Here is a 26,097-nt window from a genome sequence, read left to right as displayed (position 1 = left end):
AGGAGAGTCTAGAGTCTCTTGTCATACATTGAAAATCATCTTGGAGGCTATTCTTGGAGAGGAAGAAGGGAGGAAGCTAGAGCAACCATTAGAGGAGATCTTCATCTACAAAGAGCAGCCATGGAGTTAGCCCTTGAGGGTTGGATCATCACTACCATGAGTGGCTAGATATCTTCTTGGGGCTAGAGTTAGCCCCAAGCATGCTTTCTATACTCTAATCTTGTGTATTATTGAGGGATTAGAGTTGTATGATACATCTGATATTCATGTATATATAAATCTTGATTATTTCATGGTTTGTATGGTTTAATGCTTCCAATTGACTATTCTATTCTACCCATATGTCTATGTATGCTAGAGTAGGATATTCATGTGTTTATCTCTAGATTTAGTGTTTTTGATGCATGTCTATGTGTATTGATGCTATAGATCTAGAGATTATCAAGATGATATGCTTAATGAATGCTATTTTGGTTCATTTGATGGTTTATGCCTATTCTTGATGGTTTATGCCTCTCCCCTAGTCTAGATAGCTTTATTTTCATGCTAGTAGTGTAGATTTAGTGTAGTGGTAGTATAATGTTAGATGGGAGGACAATCTACTCTTGATGTTTGATGTTCTATGCTTGTGAGTCTAAATGGCATATTCCTCTAATATTGTGTTGTATGTGGATTGTGAGTTTAATGAAGGATTAATGACTTGTTTTGATCTATTGTGCTATCCCCATGTTGTCTAGACAATATATGCTCTATTGCTTAGATATATTGTGCTCTTCACATGATGTTTAGACAATACTTGCTTGATTTGTCATCCTTGCCAATTGAATCAACCTAATGCACACACACCCTTATCATATTGCAACACATCCATTACCCTCAATTGATCACTTGTTAGTAGTATAGAAAAGTATTGCTTGGTGGTGATCTCTACACCCCAAAACCTCTCTCTCTCTTGTTTACCTCATATTATTTTATTTAGTTGAATTCAATTTAGCTTAATCAACCAACCAACCAATTGTGTGATCACTTGACCTACTAACCCCAATTACCATAGTTTCACAATTCGATACACCATCAAATCCCTTGGGACGATCCCTACTTGCCCTATCTATATTTTATATAGAGAAAGGTAGTAGTGGCTTTTTATAAATGTAAAACTTGGCCACCTCCTAAACACACACAACTCTTCAAGCTTGACTTGGTATCACGACCCTTATAAAGGACCGGTCAGCGACCAAATATTTGGTCGCAAAAAGGCATATCTGTTGTAGTGATTCTTCAAGTGGATCTATTCAACGTACTCCTTTGTTTGATGGTCATAACTATGCTTTTTAGAAACTTAATTAACGTGACAGTTTTTCTTATGACTTAAGGTAAATATGTTTGGACTGCAATTAAAAAAAGTTATAAGAAACCTACAGTCACAAAGGATGGTGTTACCATTGAAAAGGAAAAGTCTGAGTGGACTCAAGCTAAGAATAATGCTCAAGAAAGAAACATCAAAGTTTTGTTTTCTTCATTCAAATTTGTTGTCCAATCTGAGTTAGCTCGTATTGCTCATTGTAAAATTACAAAGGAGGCATGGGATATACTTCAACTTACTCATGAGGGTACAGATGAGGTCAAATCTTCAAAGATTGAGATGCTTGTGTTTCAATTTAAAAATCTTAAGATGGAAGAAGATAAAACATTTTTTGAGTTTTACATGAAACTCAACCATATTGTGTCTGGCCTTCGAAACCTAGGAAAGAAAGTGACAGATAAGAAGATTAATAAGAAAATTCTTAGGACTTTGCCTGAAAGGTTCAGAATCAAAGTTGAAACATTGCAAACAACTCAAAACATCACTACCATGCAGGTTGATAAGGTTGTAGGTCATATTAAGAACTATGAGATGAAGTACTATGGAAATTCCCAAAAACCTAAAGGCTTGTCCTAAAAGCTTTAAAGTCTGAGTCTTCCAAGTCTGAGGTTAGGTATGATAGTGAGTATGATGAAGAAATTGCTCTCATTACTAGGAAGTTCAGAAATTTGATCAAGTTTGAAAAGATTAATGTATTTAAGAAAGGAGGAGAGTCAAGGTTTAGGAATATATAGTTTTCATTTAGGGAAAGTGAAAGACAAGATAAAAGGAGAGAAGAAGAGTCTAAAGGAACTGAGATTAACTGTTGGACATATGGTGGTATAGGCATACATTAACAGTTTGTCCAAGTCCTAAAAATAGCTTTGTTGCTAGGAAAGAGTCCAAAGATAAAAAATAAAAAAAGGGGTAAAACAATGAAAGTTTCAATTTCTAAGGATAATAATACTTCTTTTTCTGATAATGATTCTTCTTGTGATAATGATAATGATAATCCTCTTGTTTTTGTTCTTTTGTGAATAATGATGCTTCTAAAAGATTTTATTTGTCTGACACAGATGACTCAAATTTTGAGGACATAGCAAAACATAATAATGAAGATTGTTCTAAGGAAGCAACAAAGGAGAATTATGATAAAGCCTTCAATGAATTGTATGTTACATATGTTCAAACAAAGAAAGGCTTCAATAAGCAAGGTAGAGAATTGAAAGAAGTTGAGAAGAAAAGAGATGCTTTAAAGAAGTAAAGTGAATAGAAAAAGAAGGAGATTGAAGATCTTCAAGGAAATGTAAGATTCCTAGAAGGTGAGGTAAGTCAAGTTAATTCTATAAAAGAATCTCTTGTTTCTAAATTGCAATTTCCTAAAATTGAATTGAAAAAGTCACAAGAGAAATTGATTGGATTTACTTCTGGGCAGATTAAACTTGATGAGATGATTAATGTTGGTAAGAATGTGAATGACAAAACTGCCTTAGGTTTTAATGAGGCTTCATGTAGTAAATAGGGTAAAACTGTTTTTGTGAAACCCAATAACTTGAATGTGCCTAAAAATAAATATGAGGTTGTTGATTTATCACATGTTAATATGTCTTATATGCCTACTATTTTGCATTGCACTTATTATGACAGGAATGGACATAGCCAATATTATTGCTTTAGGAAGATAAAAGAATCTTTTTTCTGAATTTAATGCTTTTAGTTCTTATGCTAAAAATAGGGTTCATGCTAGAAAGCAAAATTTTGTGAATCAACCTAAAAATTCTCATGCTAAGAATTACTCAAACAAGAAAAAGGTTGAAATTAAAAAGTCTTTTCAAAAGTTGAATGTAAAGACTGTGTGGATAAAAAAGGAAGACTTGGTTAATTATGTGCCTATTGATACTATGGGACTTGTTCCTATTAGGTCTATTGGTGCAACCCCCCCTCCCTAAACTAATTCGACCAAGAACTTTTATGGTCGTGGACTATGCTTTGATGAATATCTTGTTTCCATTGGACCATATCTGGTAGTTTAGGATTTAGGTTGTTTTTCTTTCATTAGAAAGTGATGATCATATTTTTCTTGTCAATGCATGAGTAATAATTATTTCTCGTGAATTAATTATTTTTGAATGCAAATTGGGGACACGTGATTATTTGAGGAAAAGATTTTTGATATGAGTCTCTTGAGTTCATATTTTTCATGTGCACTAGTCTAACTCTGAAAAATTTAATTGAAAATCATTGTGAAGTTGACTAGGTCTTATTGTTAAAAAAAATAGAGCATGTGTTTGAAGAAAAAAAAAAAATGCTGAAAATCTTTGTTAAGGAAAAGGCTACCTATTGAGACTAATTCGAAAGCTCCTACTAGACTTTGAAAATGAGCTAATTGAATTAAAAAAAAAAAAAAAGACAATTCGAAATAGGGAATTGTTGTCTACTCTTTAGAGTGAAAGCCGCTTTGCTTACAAAAGTTTGCTCAAAACAATCTTATCTTAATGCTTTTCGATTAATATAATTTAGACAATTGGTCAATGTGATTTGATTGAAATTGATAAGATTGGATTACACACACACACATGTGAACTTGTTAGGCAAATTTCTAAATTTTTGTAAAAATTGCAAGTTGAATTTCATGTTGTGATTGCATGCTTAAGAATTGATTTGATTGAATAATTTGTGGTGTCTAAAAAATTTCGTGTTTTAAAATTTTCTTAAATTCTTCTGAAATTTTGGATCTCATGTATGCTTGAAATTCATGAAAATTGTTATCTCAATATTTTTGTTCAATGTCAGAAAAATAAAAAAAATTAAAAAAATCCAAAAAGATTTTCCTTTTTGTTTTTATTAGGAATTTTTGTTTTTGATTGGATGGAGATATCATGTGTGTGATTATGACCATGTTTGGTCTTGTGGACGGAATATATGTTATCTTGGATATTTGTCTTTGGTTCCATTGTTACTATATATCATCATGTTTTTGTGCTTATTGTAATATCTTATGCATGGATGATCGTTTTGATATATTTTCTTGTTAATTCTCCCATATTATTTCTTTTCCTTCTTTGTTGCGCTTTATTTGTCAATTTGTAGCAAAAAGAAGGAGAAGTGTGCATATTTGAAAGGGAGAGTTTCTAAAATTGAGGGGGATATATATATATATATATATATATATATATATATATATATATATTGATATTCACATATTGATATATGTTAATTGGTTATCTTTCTTGATTAAGCTTATCTTTCTTGATTAAGCTTCAAGAGTAGTTTTGTTAAGCTAATTTGCATATTATAGGTTGCTACATGTGTTGAAGCTTAATGATGTTAAAGAAGAGTTCTGTTTTATTTCTTTGACAATCATTGTAATTTATTTTTTCTACTTAGATAGATTACATGTTGTTTTTAGGGTTTTATCACGAAATTGCCTAAGGGGTAGATTGTGAGATATATATTTTGGGAAGATTGTGAAAAATATATATTTTGTATATTGGCAACTTTCGATGCCAAAACAAGTCCTAATCGAGTTGTAATTTCAAGTTATTATATCGGGATCGACAGCGACTACGGAATTTGAAGGAGTTCAAAGTTACCATAACTAAGATCATTCAAGAAAGGTAAGAACAACACTTTAGGAAGGAATCTAAAAGGTTATGACATATTCTACACTTGGTTATTTTTTAAACTTACCATATACAGTGTTTCAGGCTTAAAAGAACCAAAATTCAAGTTCTGGCTAATTTGAACCGGTTTAGCCCCTCTAAACTGATTCAAGGCTTCAAGATTGGATTCAAAAGCCAATCTACCAAGCTTAAACTGGTTCAACCCCTCTGAACCGGTTCAAGATGTCCTGACAGCAATAGAATTTCTAGTTTCCTGTTTCAGAATTATTTCCTATTGGTCTAGAATTGTTCCAAGTCCTATGCACGAAATTTTCTATATTTTTAGATGGATTAGGACATTCTAAACTCTATATAAACCTTGTCATACCCATAGGTTTATACACGGCTTTTGCATACAATATTCAGATTCAATTGAAAGCCATTTTTGAGCGATATTTTTATTCAAAAAATCAATCCGATTTTTTTGATTTTATTTTTGAGATCACACACATAAACACAAGAGTGATTTAGTAGTGTTGTTCTCTATCTTATCAGAATTGAAGCATAATCGAAAATTTAGAAATTCCGGAAAAGCAGAATTCATTCATTCTTCGTCAACTTCAGATCTAGAAGAAAATGGGTGAAGCGATCACACTTTGAAGGGGTCAGAGCATTCATGGAGTGTTGTTTGATCTACCTGCAACTCTTCTACAGAGATCGAGAGTAAGCCTAAGGTCGAGCGCTGCTGGACGGGGGAGTCGCAAAGTCAGGGATTGTTAGCAATGGTTTTTGGTAGAACGATAGGGTGTGAGACTGAGTCAAAGTTCGGTATACTTTACTTCAAACATAGTGGATCATTTATCTCAGGCCTGCAAAGTCCAACGAGGTTTTTCCTGTTACAATTAGTCTATTCTACTAATTGGAGTTTCCTTGCTAAAATTCTAGTGTCATCTCTCAAACTCTATTTACTTTACTTGCATTTTATTTTTGCTTTGTGATTTGATTTTAGTTTTATTTCGATAAAATTAAAATAAGTAAAAATTAAATAAAAGAGCAAGTTAAATTTATTCACCATCCTCTCCAGATTATCTATCCATATTATTCCACAACCATTCCGCTGCGCACACTCAACAGAGACACCACCTTTATTTCTTTATACCCAACCCCAAGGCTGCATTTCGTATTCTGAATTCATAAAACTCTACGTGAATTCCCTGTAATACCCCTAGTTTTCAAAATGATATAAAAGTGATTTAATTATTTATTTTATTGTATTTTAGGTGCTTACGTGGCTATGTGCTTAAATAGCTTTATGTTATATGCTTATTTGTTTTAATTGCTTATGTGATTTATTTGATTAATTGGGTGTTAAATAATGTGTGGTTTAATTGTAATTATTTGTTAGGATTAAATGATTTAATTGCTTTATGTTTTATTTTATTTTATATTTTTTAAAAGGATAGATTTAGATAGTAGTAATGGATCATTCAATTGGGTCACATAGACTATTTGGATGTGATGAGTAACGGGTACGGCTATTTTACCCATGGATGTTGGTACATATATTTAAGGGTATATATGTATATTGATGGATATTATACTTATTAGTATATTAAATAATTATATTAATAAGTATAGTTAATTTATGTATATATATATAGTATAAGTTAAATGTATATATATATATATATATATATATATATATATATATATATTATATATATATTTACGTACGGACTTCATATATATGTGTTATGTTTTTTTTTTATTTTTTATTATTAGACTTAGGATTTAATTAGGACTAGGGTTACATGGCCTATATATATATAGTATTATATAGTTTGAGAGAGGCTGAGATTTTATTTACGTGATACGTAAATATATTATGGACGCAAGAAAGAGAGCTTTAGAGAAAACTAGGATTCGGCCAAGAGGGCTGAACCGAAGAGGAGGAGGAAGAGGGGTTGGCTCGTAGGTTAAACCAAAAGTGGCAGATGAGGTTCAATGGCAACTAAGGTTGCTGGAAAACCTAGGAAGAAGACAGTTAAAGGTTTCAAACCGAAACCTTAAGAGGCAAGTTCTTCTTCTATCTCTTTCCCTTTGATTCGTGTTCTATGCATGCCTAGGTTAATTCCAGGAGTAATCAGCGATTAAATTGATCTTTATGCATGCTTGATTGGGAATAAAAATTGAGTATATGTGTTAATATGTGTTCTTGTTTTTTTTCTTGAAACTTTTTAAATGAAACCTTGTTTTAATTTGAGTAAAAGATGCATAAAGACTCTATATAATTAATGGAGATCATTGAAACTTAGAATAGAGGCTTAGGACCTGTAACAGAGGTGATCGAAATGATTAGAGAACGCCCGAGATAAAGAAGAAGGAGTATAGCAGGTCAAGAGCCGGCTCCCATAGTGTTTTAGTGTGGCTCTCAGGGAGAGAGCCGGCTCCCTAATGGAAGGAGTCGACACCCTCGTGAAGGGAGCTGACTCCCACTTGGAGGGAGCCAACTCCCAACAAGGCAGAGCCTGCTCTCGAATTTTGGGAGCATGCTCTCATGCTGGGACTTATACGGGATGGCTATTTTTGATACTGTTGTTGGATTTTGGGGTTCAAGGGTTGTTTTGGATGATTATGGGGGTTTTAAATAATTATAATGGACTTGTTAAAATTCCTAAAAGCATAATCTATATTCTTATGCTAATATCTTAAACAATATGGAATTTTAATTAAATTAGCATATTGTCAATGGATGATTTATTTTGCTTAATATTACTTTAGTAACGTAAATGGATATTGGATGACGTTAAGCTTATGTTGGAAGTATAATGTAATCATGTGTTATTTATGATTTTATTATACTAAAGATTTAATCGGTATGAAATTCTAATTGAATTTGCATGCTGATAATGGAGGATTTAATTGCTTAAATTTACCTTAGCAATTAGTATGGATATTATATGATTCTAATCATGGACTAACAATATAATATGATCATGTTATTATCTGATTTTTATCTAATCTGGAATGAATTGATGTGTTATTTTAATTATTTCATCAATTATTGGACTGTATGGATGTAATACACCGGTATGGGACGGTGACATTCTAGGGACGGATTAACCAAAGAAGTTAAATCCTACCTATTCTAGTATAAGGGGATGGATTAACTACAATGTTAAGTCCTACTTATATTGATGTCAGGTCAACAGAACAGTTGGATGACATACCGGATGTTTATTTTATATTCTGGATTAGGATGGATTTTATATATATATAGTTATGAGCCATGATATGAGATTGAGTTTCAGGATCATAGTTAGGGTGCGTATATTGCCTAGGATGGATAATTAGATATAACAGACATCTGGGTGCCCAGGTAGGTCTAGGTACTCATGCCCACTTTATGTACGATTTGTATGTTACTTTCTATTTAGGTTGAGGCAGACCTATAGTCCAGTGAGCGTCCTAAAGTATGTATCTATATATATATATATATACGGACTATTAGTTATTGTTGGATTGACTAGGATGTATACGTGTATCGGTCCTCTACTTGAATTGTAGTAGAGTATAACTTGTTTGTGGACCTGACCCACCATTATTTTTCAGGTGTTCATCAGGAGTAGAGATTGTTCGTGCTAAATAAGGATCAGTCTACTTCATTCTTCCGATTATACTTAGGAGATTCGTTTATGTTTCAGCTTTCAGTTTGGATTTTCTAGGGGTCCACATAGTATGGATTCCCGAGTTGTATTATTTGGAGGATCAGTTGTATCCAAAGAGTTTATTAATTAATGAAAATTTATTCTGAGGATTTATTATTGAATTATTATTTTAGTTTCTTTTCAGCATTTTATTTATTCTTATTTATCATACTTGTATTCTGTGTTCGATTATTGCCGAATTATTTTTGATATCCTCGGGTAATTGGGCGTGGGCCTGGCCAACCCGCATCTAGAAATCTGGGGCTATCACAGTTGGTATTAGAGCACTCCAGGTTCAAGTGTTCTTAGGAGTGTCTTTCGTTATATGACTTCCGTGTTGCATCTCTTAAAACTTAGAGCCCATATTAGGATTCGTTATACTCTATTTACGGTTCGTTAGGAGGAGTTGATGTCAATTATATTCCGTAGTTATGGAATAGTTGACACTAGGAAGATGATGGGGTCCAAGGCGAAAGCGATAAAGACCCAAAGGAGTAAAGGACTACGTTATCGATTTCTTTGCCAGAAGGCAGAACTTGAGATTGAAGGTTTAGTTCCGGTTGGCGTTACTTCTAAAAGTATAAGCCACGGAAGGATTTAGGTGTACGTGATAGGTCATCGCATATCGGGGCCAACACGACTTCAATTGATCTCAAAAAAGAGACAAGCAAGGATTAGGAATCCGAAGAGGATCCTAATGGAGGAGATTTCAACGTATCTAAGAAAGAGGGTACTAAATCGTGAAAATGAATGATCGCGCGAGGTGATCTTAATTGCTAGTAGTATAAAGAATGTTATTTGTAGAATTGGTATTGATCAATTTACATATAATTAAACTGAATTATCATCTCTAAAAAAGATATATAAGAAGTACTCTTCAGGAGTTTGGGGATCGGATGGAGTTCTTATCAGAACAAAGCGATGATTTTATATCACATACAGGAGAGCATTGGTATTATGTTGTGACATTTTAAGTTGCTTTATAAAGCCACGTTAGATGGTTTGCAATCCGCATATAAGAAGGCTGAGGGTTAAGTCCTTAGTATTTGCTTAGGCAAACATATGTTGCTTTTAAGTTATGTTTCAAGGTTGGATGGTTATCTACGAAACTATAAAAGGAAATTATGAAATAATCTGGTAAGGTTGATTTCAGAAAAGACTTTCTTTTCTAAAAAGAACGATATCTTATGTAGGATTATATTTTGTTATTTTGTATTACATACGTGTTTGTGATACCCCTTGATTCTAAAGCCATGGGTTAATCAGGCCCAAGCCCGCACTCGAGGGAATACCAAACAATTAATATATAAACAAACACAGAATATAAAATGAAATAAGAAATAAATAATAAAGCTGAAAGATTTACTAATATAAAAGTCCTCAAACGTTAAAGATTAAAATAATCCAAACTTTCCAAACCTCCATGATTAGAACTTGGGAATACATCTAGTGGACCCCTACACAAAATCCTAAATGAAACTAAAGAACTGATAATAAAATCCCAAACTAAAACATAAAGAGAAATCCTACGTAATCGGATGAATGAGTGACTGTCTCCGCTCAGCACAATCACGCTATAAAGCTGGAACCGTCGAACACCTGAAAAATAAGAGTGGGTCAGGCCCACGAACAAGTTCTATTCTAATTACAATCCAAATGGAGACCCGATACGCAGATACATTCTAGATATCTCAACAATATCTATCTAATCCATACATATATATATATATATATATATATATATATATATATATATATATATCCACACTAAGAGACATTCACTGAACTACGAAGGGGGTCTCAACCAGAATAGAAGGCAACATTTAAAACGCACTTGAGTGGGCATGAGTACCTAAGCCTAACAGGGTACACCTCAACCTATTATAGTCAACTACGCATCCACTGCATATACGGGGCCCTAACCATCGACTCTGAGACTCAAGCTCATATCGTGGTACCATAATCATATATTTAAAGTCCGTCCAAAACCAGAGTATGTCATTCAATTATTTGTTGATCTGACTTAAGATTTATAATCCAGTTAGTCACGCAACTTATTAAGTTGATCTGACTTAACCACAAATAATAATTAATTCAGGTAGTCACTCAACTTACTCAGTTGATTTGACTTAAATATAATTAGGATTCAATATTTCACAATCCATTCCTTTATTCCAATAAGGTAGGTCTTAGCGTTTTGAGCTAAACCATCCCTAGTATGCCACCGTCCCATACCAGTGCATACAATCCATAACATCCAGGTAATTTACAAAATTTAAGATAATAATTCAGCAATTAAAGTCCAACACATTAATCCATTTAATTGACAAAACATAGTTTAATAGTTCAGCAATTAGTAACCAAAACATTAATCCGTGTAATTGCATAACATAATTTATTATTTTAGCAATTAGCATCCAGAGTAAGCATAGATCAAGTCTGATAAATAAATGACCCTATTGTGCATCCAAAATAAGATTTATAATCATGTTATATTCCGTTAAATTGCTAAATTAAAATTAAGCAATTAAATCCCTTCCATCCGTTAATAGCATGCAAAGTTGTTTAATTTTATACTGTTCATTCTATTGGCATAACGTATAAATTATGCAATTAGAGGTTTTAATAACACATGAAATTAATATTAAGAACCCCCAGTACACTACCAAAACAGTTCGAAAAATTAAAATCGTCCAAACAGTGGCCAAGAAAAATCCAGAATGCGCTAACATAAGAGAGCCTGCTCTCAAAACTTGAGAGCATGCTCCAACCATGCATGGAGCCGGCTCCATACTCCTTGGAACTGGCTCTAGAGGGGTGGGATCCGGCTCTAAACCCCCCAAAGCTAGCTCTACACATGAGGGAGCTGGCTCCCTTTTCCATGGAGCCGACTTTCTCCCTCTCTGAGAGCCCTGAATCCTTTCCCTTCGTCTGCTTCATCTCTGGCCTCTTCCAACCCTTCTGTTCTTCATAAATATTGATCTTAACAGTCTAATTTATATCCAGTATCCTCCTAGTCCTTTATTTAAAATGGTTTACATTAAGAAGAATCATAAAAACAATTACCGATTCAACACGCTTTAAGATCAAACATTGAAATCCAAAATTTGCAAGAACAATTCTAGAATAAATTTAAAACACATACAGACGAGCAATTTAACATATACTAAGCATGCAAGATTCAGTTAATATCTGATTAAAATCCTAGAGATCATCTAGGTATGCACAGAACACAGGTCAAGGGGAAAGAGACAGAATAGAACTTGCCTGTGTGGTTTTAAATCAAAACCTCGTTACCGTCTTCCAAAGTTTTCTGACGATGTCCATTCCCTGTCAACCTCCTACTACTCAACCTTCACTTCTCCTAGGTTCATCATTTAATCCACAATCGAAACCCCAACCATAATCTCTCTGTTTTCCTCACAACTCACTGTTACGTCTCTTGCCTTCACTGTGCCGTGAATAGGGTTCTAAAACCCTAGGCAGACTTAGGACATATATTTATAGGCAAATATAAAACCTAACTCCAATTAAAATCAGAGACAAAAAAACCTAATAAAATCCTAGTTGGCCCAAAACGTGAATTCATAAAAGAATTAAACCCTAATTTATTTAATGATTAAATTCATGTTTTAAATCCACCTAAGCATAAATGTAAATAAATTAAATAAAACAATTTATTTATTAATTTAACTAAACAACCAATTAACCAAATAATGCAATTAAATACACAAGTAAACAATTAAAGCAAATAAATAATAAAATAATTAAACAATTAAGCAAATAATCAAACAAAAATGCAATAAAACAATAATTAAAATGCCGAGACTATCCTTTTAAAATTAGGTGTATTACAGTGTTTTATTTTTGTTAATTTTTCGGGATTTGGTATGTGATTTAGTTGGGGATACAAGTGTGTGATCAACCTACTACTGTTTGTACTAACATGGAGTAATAACGCTAGTTACGCTTGGATTGCGAGCATGTGGTCATACGATTTGGTAGATATACAAAATTCTAACCAATCTATTGGACCTGGACATACATCATTATGGTATGTTATTTGGGATGGGATAGTTAAACCATCACTACGAGTCAAATAATCGAGTATGATTAGTTTGATATACTTTACGCTAGGTATGGATTCGTATCTTATTATAACGTCATGATAATGATGGTTGTTAATAATTCGGTATTAGTGAGGTTGTGGTTAAAAAAAGACCACTGTAACTCCACGATGGTTTATTAGAGGTGTTGGAGTTACGGAACATCTTTTTTGAAAAAAAAATTCAAAAGTTGTTCCCAAATCGGAAGGAGGATTTAGTATTGGTTTAGGTACTTCTTGGAATGACGCCAAGGGAGGGCATTAGACTGAATAAATCTTCATCAATCTATTCTTAATCAATAATCTTTTCACGAGGGCGTGACATTAGAAGGAGTTACCGGTGTTGCACATGGAGGAGGAAACTAAGTCTTATTCACTTGCATAAATAATATGAAATTTTTTTTTTTTTTTTTTTTTTTAAGGTTATAATTCGCAACAATTAGTTGTTGCTAGGAAATTGATAACTTATTTGGAGGATGGAAAGGTTCCATATTCTTTTGAAGCGAGACAAGAAGTCAGATTAACACTTACTTATATTAAAGAAGTACGGTGTGTCAAAAACAGGATGGTAAGACCGATCACCTAAATAAAGAAGAGGTGCACAGTGTGTGTGGAAAAGTTATAGCTAGTTGACTTTTGATGAATATAATTACCAGTTGATTTTCTTTATCGGTAAGTTTATCACGGATCAGTGATGCATGGATTCAGTTGCAGAGTTAGCTTTTGAAGATGCTCCAATTTAACTAATGAGTGCAGACGAAAGCTGGTGGTACTAGAGTTACGGTACTTTTTGCAGATGACAGAGGGCCGTTCCTACACGCCAAATTGATGTAGCGAATGTGCGGTTCAAGAAAAGCCTTTTGGGTCAAGTTTAAATTTATAAAAACCACTACCAACACTACTACTAAAGTAGCAAGAGTGAGTAAGGATCATCCCAAAGAATTGGAGTTGTACTTGATTGTGGAATCGTAATTAGGGTTAGTAGGTCGAGTGATCAAACAAATGGTTGGTTGGTTAATTAAACTAGAGAGCAACTAAATTAAACTAAGTAATTGAATGTAACAAAGAGTAAGTAAGAGAGAGAGAAATCTTGGGGTTTAGAGGTCACCACCAAGCAATACTTTTCTACACCTCTAATTAGTGACTAATGAGGGTAATGTGTGTTGCAATATTGGTGTGTGTGTGTGTGTGTGTGTGTGTGTGTGTGTGTGTATTTGGTTGATTCAATTAGCAAGGGTGACCAATTAAGCATACATTGTCTAATCAACATGTGAAAAGCACAATATATCTAGCAATTAAGTATATATTGTCTAAATAGCATGTGAAAAGCACAACGTATCTAGCAAGTCATTAATCATTTCATTAAGCTCATGAGCCAAATACACCACAAGATTAGAGACATATGCTACTTGCATTCAAAAGTATGGAACATCAAATAACTAGCATGGATTTTCCTCTCATCTAATAACTATGCTACTACTACACTACAATTAAGCTAATGACATGAAATTAAACTAATTAAGCTAAGGGAGAGGCATAATCCATTAAGAAATGAGCATGGACCATTTAGAAAATCACAAGAGCATTCTTTTAAGTACAATGTTTTGACAATTTCTAAATCTATAGCATCAATACACATAGACATGCATCAATAACACAAAATCTGGAGATAAGCACATGAACAGCTATTATAGCATACATAGACATATGGATAGAATAAAATGATCAATTGGAAGCATTAAACCACATAAATCATTGAATAAACAAGATCTATATATATAAAAGTGTCAAAACATGTATTATAACACTAATCCCTCAATAATACACAAGATTAGGATATAAAAAGCATGTTTAGGGCTAACTCTAGCCCCAAGAAGATGTCTAGCCACTCATGGTGATATTGCTCTAACCCTCAAGGGCTAACTCCATGGAAGAGATTTGCTCCTTGGTTGATGAAGAGTCTCCAATGGTGTCTCTAGCCTCCTCCTCCTCTAAGCTTGCTCTCCAAGAGATGATATGAAAAAATAATTCTAGCTTCCCCTTATAAAAAATAATCCTTATCCTTATATAGGTAAGTCAAAATGACACCCAAAATGAGCCGAGGTCGTGCACACAATATTCCCTAATGATTGGATAAAGGACAACTTTCAATGAAATAGAAATTTAACTTTTTTGCACTGGAGGAGGTTCGTTCGATCGAACCTTGGACTTGGATCGATCGATCTGGCTGAGATCCATCGAACTTAGGCTTGATCGATCCAACTGGTTGAACATTTTGGGAAAAGACAAATCTGAGATATTTTGGGAGATATTTTTGGGAAAAAGGACAAAAGTGGTTAGTGGGTGGTACAACTGTGGATATGATCAATTATTTGAATAAGGACAAAAGTGTTCGATCAATCGAAGGGTGGTGTTGGATCGATCGAACTTTTGAACTTTATGCTTTTGGGCCAAGGCTTGGATCTATCTTGAAGTGTTGAGATCAATCATTGTTCGATCGATCGAACCTTGAAGTTGGATCGATCGAACTTTGCTGCTTCCCACCTTTGGCTTCATTTGCTTTCTTCTTTCTCCACTTTGCTCCTTTCTTTGTTTAATCCCAGAATTACTTCAATTAAGCTCTTATTTGGCTAAGTTAGCTTATTTTTGGGATAAGTGCCTGAAAATGGAAATAATACGAAATCAATCTAAAACGGTAAAGTAAGATAGATAAAGGTGCTAGAATGCCTAAGCTTAAGGGGTTTAAATACCCACTTTTCAGCGCTCATCACACCCCCAAACTTAAATATTGCTAGTCCCTAGCAATGAACTAGAAAGTAAAGGAATGAAATGAACAACTATACAAGTGTGAGTCTAGAAAACAATAAATGGATACGCCACTTTTGTAGGGAACACGATTGCACTTAGCATATGCAATAAGCCTTTTAAACCCCTAAGTTACCCCTAGTGGACGAGTGAAGTCTCGTGAGGGTTTCCAGAAATGATACCCACAAACATTGAGCTCATTCTTTCAAAAGAGGCACCAATATTGCAAACAAGCATTGGGAGAAAACTACCTTAAGTATGCAATTTTTCAAACATTTCTAAGCAATTTCCCAAAATCTCAACATCAAGCAAGCAAATATGGTCATCCACACATCAAGAAAATGATCATGAAAATCAAAACAACTCTGGAATTCTTTTGAGTGGACTGACATCAAATGTATTGCTATCTAAGCCAACTAAAGAATTACTCATCTCCTTCCCCTTAAACTAGCACAGAAATCTAGTACCGATCATCAAGATAAAAAATGGACCTTTTATTAAAGCTTTATTGTTCTAGGTGCGCTTATTCTTTTCACTCAAATATATATATATGTATGTATAGGATCAAAGATGGAAGCACGGTGCAATGTAGTGATCTATTAAGCTTTCTAGTGATTTATAAGGTCGAGCGTTAGGTTAATGACTCCCAAACCAGACGACTTTAGGGCATTAGGCATTCAAATACCCCTACGGACTTACAAGCTCAAATCAACTAAGCTACAAATCAAGACAACCTCCATCTAATCATTTCCTACTTCTCACCTTTTGGGAGAAGTCCTCACTTTTTATTGTTTTGCAACCTTTTTTTTTTTTTTTAATCATTGAATTCAATTATTAACCTAGAGTTTGGGCCCTTCATCTTTTGGCGCGAGAAGTTCAGTGCTTGATGAGGCTAGAATCCCGTCTACTTAGTGCAAAGGGGTGGTTATCCACCTTTATCAAGAATGAAAGCTTTCAATGCACTACTAGCTCAATTGAGATATAACCAATTCAATAATCAACAAAGCATGTACCCCACAAATGAATGCTAGTGTGCGCCTGTGCTAATGTAGAATCCTAGAGTGAATCTCAAAACAATCACAAGATCAAGATGATGTGGACCATAAATGCAAGCAAGATATTAATCTTTCGAAAAATTTACTCTTAAATGGTATCCATAAGGCATACAAGGAGTATTGGACTCTCAAGTCAAGCAATTTTTAAATTTTAAGCAATATAGTCCTCAAAATATCAAAATCATAGCTAGATATGGACCAATCATAGAAATATCCCTCAAATACACAAGTTATGCTCAAAATTTTAAAATTTAAAGCTAACACTGCAAAGCACCATTCCCCCCAAACTTAAATGGCACAATGTCCTCAATGTGCAAGAGAACAAAGGAAAGAGTATACTAGTGCAACTAAAGCATAGAATGATCGGGACTGAAGTATCCAAAGTGGGTGGCATGGCCCCCCCAAACTTGGGATGAACTGTGGTCTTGAAAATTGGCACTTAGATAAACTCATCAAATAACAAAATGGGATAATTAGAACACAGTGGACTTGCAAGTGTAAATGGGATAAACTAATAAAGAGATGAGAGAGGTATATGGGTGGTCCTGAAAATCGGGTAGCACTCTCTCACTGAAGTCACTACGATGCACCTGATTGAGTTAAAAGGACAAATGTATCAATAAAAGCATACGACATCCATCATAGTTAAAAATAACAATAAAGTGCAATACATCCAGTGTCAAAGCCGACAGACCCAGCTGCAAAAAATAATAGTATCACAATTATATTAGACACATAACATAGACAGAGAGCATAAAAAGATAAAGAGACTAGGAGTCTCAGGCAGAGGGAACTCCACGGATCTCCCTGGCTAAGTCGTCAATGGCGGTCAAGATCTCCGTACGGAGGCGAGAAAGGTCAGCTCGAATGGCAGCCATCATATTCAGACGAAGGGTGGCAATGTCAACTCTAAGGGCAACCAGCATATCCTCCAAACTCTGAAGGTGCTCTTCTAAGCGACATATCTGATCATGAGCCTCAGGTGTGGCTGAAGTAGAAGAACTGTCATTCTTAGTCATGGTCTACAAAAAGAAAATCTTGCAATGGGAGTTAGTGGTAGAATAATGAATTGAAGGCACAATACAAATATATTTTTCAAATTAGATAGACAAAACATATATGACATGAATCGATGCAAATGATAGGATGTGAAGCATGCTAAGTAATATAAGTATGAAATGCATCCAATGTGGAATATCACAGGCATTGGGCATAAATAAGATAGCATGAACATAAATAAGTGAGATCGATCTCATAACTTCGATCGATCTGAGACACAAGTTCGATCGATCGAACTGTGTTCTGTGAAAAATGAGAAGTCACAGATTTGTGACTGTGGGAGCACGGGACCCACACGAACATATTCGTGGGCCCATCAACACAACAATCATAAATCCCAATCACCTAGAATGGCTCACACTCCCAAAAATCAAAGTAACTCATTATAATGGATATGGCAAAAAGACGAATATGGACATATAGACATGAAAAGCTTAAAACTTCATCCATGGCCAACAATCATCATGAATATTGGAACGGATCAAACACTTAAAGCATACTCTTAACAAATCAAGGTGTGAAATCAATAATGAGGCCTCGGATCTTACCTTGAAGCAAAGAGAGGAGAGATCAAATGCGAAGAGGAAGAAAATCTTAGAAGGGGGAGAGTTTGACACCTAGTTCACTCTGGAGACCTCGCCGGAGATGGAGGAAATGGGTGAAGTTATGGCGGCGTAGGAACTAGGGTTTGGAAATGAGGGAGAATGAGATTTCATTCTCTATTTAAAAACTATCGCTCATAAGTTCGATCGATCGAACTAGAATCTCAGATCGATCGAAATTTGAATGATCTCTTCACAAAGTATTTTGGAATTTTTTTTTTTTTTTTGAATAAAAAAAATGAACTGAAATGAAAATAAAATAAAATAAATGAAAATATTTTTGGATTTTTGAAATTTGAAAAGTCAAAACAAAGTCAAACGATGAAATGGAGAATTGAGATCGATCAGAACAAGAGTTCGATCGATCAAACAGAGAGCAAAAATATGTAGGTTTTTGGTTCAAAATTTTGGCTAAGTGTTGGAATTTGAAGATCGATCAAACTTGGAAGTTGGATCGATCGAAGAACTTCAGATCGATCTTGGAATGTTTCTATTGATGAGACAGATAGGTGAAATATGCAGGTTGATGCAGGCTCAAAATTTTTCTAAGTGTTGAATCATGAGATCGATCGAACTTGGAAGTTGGATCGATCGAAGGTTTCTTGATCGATCTAAGAATTGATTCGAACGATGGAACAGAGAGGTGATTTGGATGCAGGTTTCTGCAGGTCGAAAATTTTTCTAAGTGTTGGATGCAGAATGGAGTTCGATCGATCAAACTCAGGTTTGAGATCGATCAAACTATGCAGAATTCTCAATAAATACATGAAAGCTCATGCAATCCTCACTAAAGTTCTTTTTAATGCATATGAGAACCAAAAACAAATATCTAAACTTCGCAAGAAATGAAATTTAAGATAGAAATAGGGGAGGAATAGGGTTTTGACACCCTACGAATGCCTTTGCTAGTCTTTAACGTCTCTAGCAAGACGTTGGGCTCTTTTAGCTCGGATCAAAGTTCTTATTATGCATCCCCTCCTTATTGGGGTGATGAATGGTTCTTTGAACTTTTCCCAACAAATGGTTCTTTGAAGAACTTGTTGGTTTAAGCTCAAAAGGAGCTTTTGGTTCCTTGTCAATGCAATCTTCTATGTGCTCATACACCTGGTCAACTAGATGTGCAGCTTCCAAATGTCTTTAAAAGACTTGACCCTCTATGTAAGGGTTCAACTTTTGACCATTAACTTTGAAAATGTTCCCCTTCTTCAAGTTTTTGATTTCAACCGCCCCATGAGGTGCAACAGAGATGATTTCATAAGGACCTTCCCATTTGGTTCTCAATTTCCTAGGAAAGAGTTTCAGTCTAGAGTTGAAAAGCCAAGCTTTTTGACCGGGTTCCAAAGACTTTTTCACAATATGCTTATCATGAAAGGCTTTGGTTCGTTCTTTGTAGGTTTTGGCATTATCATAAGCATTATGTCTCAACTCTTCTAACTCACTCAATTGAAGTAGCCTATTCTCTCCAGCTTTATTAAGGTCAAAATTGAGCTTTTTAACTGCCCATAAGGATTTGTGCTCTAGCTCAACCGGAAGATGGCAAAGCTTTCCATATACAAGTCTATAAGGAGACATGCCAATGGGAGTCTTGTATACTGTCCGATAAGCCCACAAAGCATCATTTAGCTTTCTTGACCAATCCTTACGGGTGGTGTTAACCGTTTTCTCAAGAATATGCTTAATTTCCAAGTTAGACACTTCAACTTGCCCGTTTGTTTAAGGATGGTACGGAGTGGCTACCTTATGAGTGACGGAGTACTTAAGAAATAAGTGCCTCAAAAATTGATTGCAAAAATGTTTTCCTCCATCACTTATTATAGCCCTTGACATACCAAAACGAGCAAAGATATTAGATTTGATGAATTGAATAACCACGGAGTGGTCATTCGTTTTGGTAGCACATGTTTCCACCCACTTGGAAACATAATTGACGGTAAGAAGAATGTATTGAAAACCATAGGACATAGGAAATGGACCCATAAAATCAATGCCCCATATATCAAAGATCTCAACAACAAGTATATTGGTCAAGGGCATCATATCTCTTCTATACATTGTCCCCATCTTTTGACATCTCTCACATGATTTGCAAAAATTGTAGGCATCTCTATGAATAGTGGGCCAAAAGAGCCCACTTTGAAGAACCTTCAAGGCGGTCTTCTTTACACTAAAATGCCCACCACATGCAAGAGTGTGACAAAACACTAGGACACTTGGAATTTCACTATCTGGAATGCATCTTCTCACAATTTAATTCGGATAATATCGGTATAAGACAGGGTCTTCCCAATAGTAATTCCGGATGTTGGCAAAGAAACGATTCTTTTTGTTCTTCGACCAAGAAATTGGTAGCTTGCCTACTGCTAAATAATTCACAATGTCGGCAAACCAAGGCATTTTTCCATTAGAAATTTGAAAGAGTTGTTCATCCAGAAAAGAGTCACAGATTGGTAGACTGGGGAAAGGCTCTATCAATAACCTAGAAAGATGATCGGCAACCACATTTTCGGTGCCTTTCTTATCCTTGATTTCAAAATTGAATTCCTGAAGAAGCAAAATCCATCTAATTAGCCTAGTTTTTGTTTCCCTTTTTGTCAATAGATGCCTCAAGGCGGCATGATCAGAATAAACAACAACCTTGGACCCTAAGAGATGGGAATGAAATTTATCAAGAGCATATACTACGGCAAGTAATTCTTTCTCGGTAGTGGAGTAATTCAATTGAGCTCTCGAGAAAGTTTTACTTGCATAGTATATGGCACAAGGAAGCTTACCCACTCTTTGTCCCAAAACTTCCCCCATGGCATAATCAGAAGCATCACACATGATTTCAAATGACAATGACCAACTGGGAGGTTGCATGATAGGAGCAGATGATAATAATTTACGGAATTCATGAAAAGCGTCTAAGCATGCTTGATCAAGGACAAAAGGAGTTTCCTTGGCGACAAGATTGCACAAGGGTCGAGCAATTTTGCTAAAGTCTTTGATAAAACGGCTGTAAAAGCCAGTATAACCTAGAAATGAGTGAACCTCTATCACCATTAAAGGTAGAGACAATTCAGAAATAAGCTCGACCTTTGCTTTATTAACCTCTATTCCTCTCCTTGAGATAACGTGACCCAAAACAATACCCTCTTGAACCATGAAATGGCTCTTTTCCCAGCTAAGTACAAGGTTGGTTTCACGACATCTCTTAAGCACTAGATCTAAGTTTTTTAGGCAAGCATCAAATGAGGACCCAAAAACAGAAAAATCATCCATGAAAACCTCTAGATACTCTTCCACCATATCCGAGAAAATTGACATCATACACCTTTGGAATGTGGCAGGTGCATTGCATAAACTAAAAGGCATTCGTCAATAAGCAAATGTGTTGAATGGACATGTAAAGGTGGTTTTCTCTTGGTCTATTGGGTCAAGGGCTACTTGATTGTACCCCGAATAGCCAACAAGGAAGCAATAAAATTGTTGCCCGGCCAATCTCTCTAGAATTTGATCAATGAATGGCAAAGGGAAGTGATCCTTTCTAGTGGCGGCATTCAATTCGAGGTAATTAATGCATACACGCCATGAATTGGTGGTACGCTTAGAAATTTCCTCACCCTTTGCATTCTCAATCACCGTAATCCCCGATTTTTTGGGAACTACTTGAGTTGGACTCACCCATTTGCTATCAGAGATTGGGTAAATGATTCTGGCATCCAAGAGTTTGATAACTTCCTTCTTAACTACCTCCGTCATGTTTGGATTAAGTCTCCTTTGGGCATCCCTAAAGGGTTTTGTATCATCTTCCATAAGTATACAATGCACACAAATAGAAGGGTCAATTCCCTTAAGATCCGCCACACTCCATCCTATGGCTTCCTTATTTTCTTTAAGCACATTTAAGAAAGCATTTTCTTGGTCTTTTTCAAGACTTGAAGAAATGATAACCAGAAGAGATTTGCTCCTTGGTTGATGAAGAGTCTCCAATGGTGTCTCTAGCCTCCTCCTCCTCTAAGCTTGCTCTCCAAGAGATGGTATGAAAAACTAATTCTAGCTTCCCCTTGTAAAAAATAATCCTTATCCTTATATAGGTAGGTCAAAATGACACCTAAAATGAGCTGGGTTCGTGCACACAATATTCCCTAATGATTGGATAAAGGACAACTTTCAATGAGATGGAAATTTAACTTTTTCGCACTGGAGGAAGTTTGATCGATCGAACCTTGGACTTGGATCGATCGAACTGGCTGAGATCCATCGAACTTAGGCTGGATCGATCCAACTGGTTGAGCATTTTGGGAAAAGACAAATTCGAGATATTTTGGGAGATATTTTTGGAAAAAATGACAAAAGTAGTTAGTGGGTGGTACAGCTGTGGATAGGATCAATCATTTGAATAAGGACAAAAGTGTTCGATCGATCGAAGGGTGGTGTTGGATCGATTAAACTTTTAGACTTTATACTTTTGGGCCAAGGCTTGGATCTATCTTGAAGTGCTGAGATTGATCATTGTTCGATCGATCGAACCTTGAAGTTGGATCGATCGAACTTTGCTACTTCCCACATTTGGCTTCATTTGCTTTCTTCTTTTTCCACTTTGCTCCTTTCTTTGTTTAATCCCATAATTGCTTCAATTAAGCTCTTATTTGGCTGAGTTAGTTTATTTTCAGGATAAGTGCCTGAAAATGGAAATAAAATGAAATCAATCTAAAACGGTAAAGTAAGATAGATAGAGGTGCTAGAATGCCTAAGCTTAAGGGGTTTAAATACACACTTTTCAGCGCTCATTACTAGACAAATTGGAATGAGGATGTACGGAATGAGATTCACAACTCTTAGTTCTTTATTTATCCTGGCGAAAACATAATGCTTCACGGTATGAAGCAGATGTTTGAAGGACAGACAGGAGGAGGGACAAAGTGATTTCATCTCCAATTCTAATATTTATTAGATAATCAAGATGGACCATCAGAGATCACTAGATCATTTTAGCCATTTCCTATACTGAAGTGGAAATGACAGAGCATTTTTAACGGATTTAGTTGAGGGATTGCTAATTTTACACAAGGGTCAGGATTTTGGTTGGGATATTGGTTAACTGATAAATTAAATCAGCTTAATTTTGTCTATTTTGGAACTGGTAAGCTATCAGTTCATACGAATAGAACGGATCACGAGACGGCTTAAATGGATAGAAGTGGTGATTCACACTTTGCATTAAATTCCGTCCAGTGGAAGTACTATGAAAGTGGATGCCTTAACAACCGATATAGTAATTAAACATTCAGGTAGTTGTTAAGAAATCAGTTGACTTTATAGCATGTGTAATAATAACATTTACTATTACCAAGGTAATTAAGAAGGTTAACTTAGAATATTGGAGCTGACCCTGGAGGAGGTAGTACCTTACTTAAATAGAGTTTAGGGTACTGAAGGAGGATTAGTAGTTTGTATTAATGATGTTAGGAAGGTCGGAGTGACTGAGATGTAAAATTCATAATTTTACAGTACAGTCAGATGGTTATAAGGTACAATAAGACATCGAATGTCAGTTTTAGTGAACAAGTTTGGGTAGAGACATGTACATAATTGTCTATAAGACTAACACCTGTTAGAAAAGTGGAAACTTGATAATTGGATATCATTGGAGATTTTTGCCACTTCCAATCTCAAATTGGGAGCATGACTAATCAGGACTAGATAGTCGATAGGAATTATCAATATTGATTTGGAATTTTAATTCCATATAGGTTAAAGAATGCTAGATTGAACAGGTTCTCTTATGGACATTGTTCGAGTAGTGTTCACTTTGGAGCTTCATATCAGTTCTACATCACACTGATAGTAGTGTTATAGCATGTGGATGTCCATTATAATGGATAAAAAGTGCTATTTAGAATGAGTTTATGAGGATTTTGGAGCAGCAGTTTTGCTTCATATCTCTAGACGGAGGATTTAATCGAGAACGTAAATTTGATCATGGAGGATATGCTTGGGATATATACCCTAGGTTTTCATGGATAATTGGAAGTATTTACTTCGTTTTTCAGATTTTTGTCTGACATGGTGTTGGCATAGGGAGATTAGTGTGACAACATTTGAGGTTTTCTATATTATATAGTGCAAACCTCTTACCTATTGGTTTGAAATGAAAGCAAAGGTTGTACAATCTGACCTTGACTTTATTTTAAGATACATCATAGAAAAATACTCTCATTTGTAATGGATTGCATGCAGTTTGGAGGCGACAGTAAGATTTTGTAAATAATTAAACTCGTAGATTAGAGTTTTCTATCAGGAAACGGTTGAATGGGATATCTCCCATATAAGAAGTAATATGTTTTTTAGAGGAAGGTTAGTTTTTACGTATTCCAATGACTTTTCACGGATTGTGTTTATCAATTGAGGCAGTAGCCTATCAATTAGCGTTACCAACTTGATAGCGCTGGATGTATAGAAATTATGTGCATATATTTTATGGAACTTAGAGGATATGGATCATTACCCACAGCTAAATATTGGGTAAGATTAAGTCATTATTAGATACAACGTAGAAGTTGTACATTTATTGTGTTTCTTAAATATAGGAACCTTATATATTGTTGGATGCATTAGTATTCGGTGGAGCCCATACATAGAGGCTAAGTCCACACGAGAACGGAAATGAATTTTAAAAGAAAATAATTCTAAGTTTCGTAAATTCTGAGGACGAAATTCCTTTTACTAGGGGGGGAAGAATGTAATACCCCTGGTTTTCAAAATGATATAAAAGGGATTTAACTATTTATTTTATTGTATTTTAGGTGCTTACGTGACTATGTGCTTATATGGCTTCATGTTATATGCTTATTTGTTTTAATTGCTTATGTGATTTATTTGATTAATTGGGTGTTAAATGATGTATGGTTTAATTGTAATTCTTTCTTAGGATTAAATGATTTAATTGCTTTATGTTTTATTTTATTTTAAATTTTCTAAAATAATGAATTTGGATAGTAGTAATGGACCACTCACTTGGGTCACATGGATTACTTGGATAAGATGAGTAACGGGTACAGTTATTTTACCCATGGATGTTGGTACATATATTTAAGGGTATATATGTATATTGATGGATATTATACTTATTAGTATATTAAATAATTATATTAATAAGTATTGTTAGTTTATGTATATATATATAGTATAAGTTAAATGTGTATATATATATTTACATACGGACTTCATATATATGTGTTATGTTTTATTTTTATTACATGGCCTATATATATACTATTATATAGTTTGAGGGAGGCGGAGATTTTATTTACGTGATACATAAATATATTATGGAGGCAAGAAAGAAAGCTTTACAAAGAGCTTTAAAGAAAGCTAGGGTTCAGCTAAGAGGGCTGAATCAAGAAGGATGAGGAAGAGGGGCCAGCTCGTGGGTTAAATTAAGAGCAGCAGAGGAGGTTCAACTGCAACAAAGGTCGCTAGAAAACCTAGGAAGAAGACGGTTAAAGATTTCAAACCGAAACCTTAAGAGGCAAGTTCTTCTTCTATCTCTTTCCCTTTGATTCGTGTTCAATGCATGCCTAGGTTAATTCCAGAAGTAATCAGAGATTAAATTGATCTTTATGCATGCTTGATTGGAATTAAAAATTAAGTTTATGTGTTAATATGTGTTCTTGTTTTTTTTCCTGAAACTTCTTGAATGAAACCTTGCTTTAATTTGAGTAAAAGATGCATAAAGACTCTTTATAATTAATAAAGATCATTGGGAACTTAGAATAGAGGCTTAGGACCTGTAACAAAGGTGATCAGAATGATCAGAGGACGCCGGAGACGAAAAA

Source organism: Cornus florida, unplaced genomic scaffold (genome assembly GCF_030987335.1).
Source record: "Cornus florida cultivar Cherokee Brave unplaced genomic scaffold, ASM3098733v1 CherokeeBrave_3.0.0_Hap2_Chr01, whole genome shotgun sequence".
NCBI classification, from domain to species: domain Eukaryota; kingdom Viridiplantae; phylum Streptophyta; class Magnoliopsida; order Cornales; family Cornaceae; genus Cornus; species Cornus florida.
The sequence above is the reverse complement of the archived record's forward strand: the minus strand, read 5'-3'. Positions refer to the sequence as shown.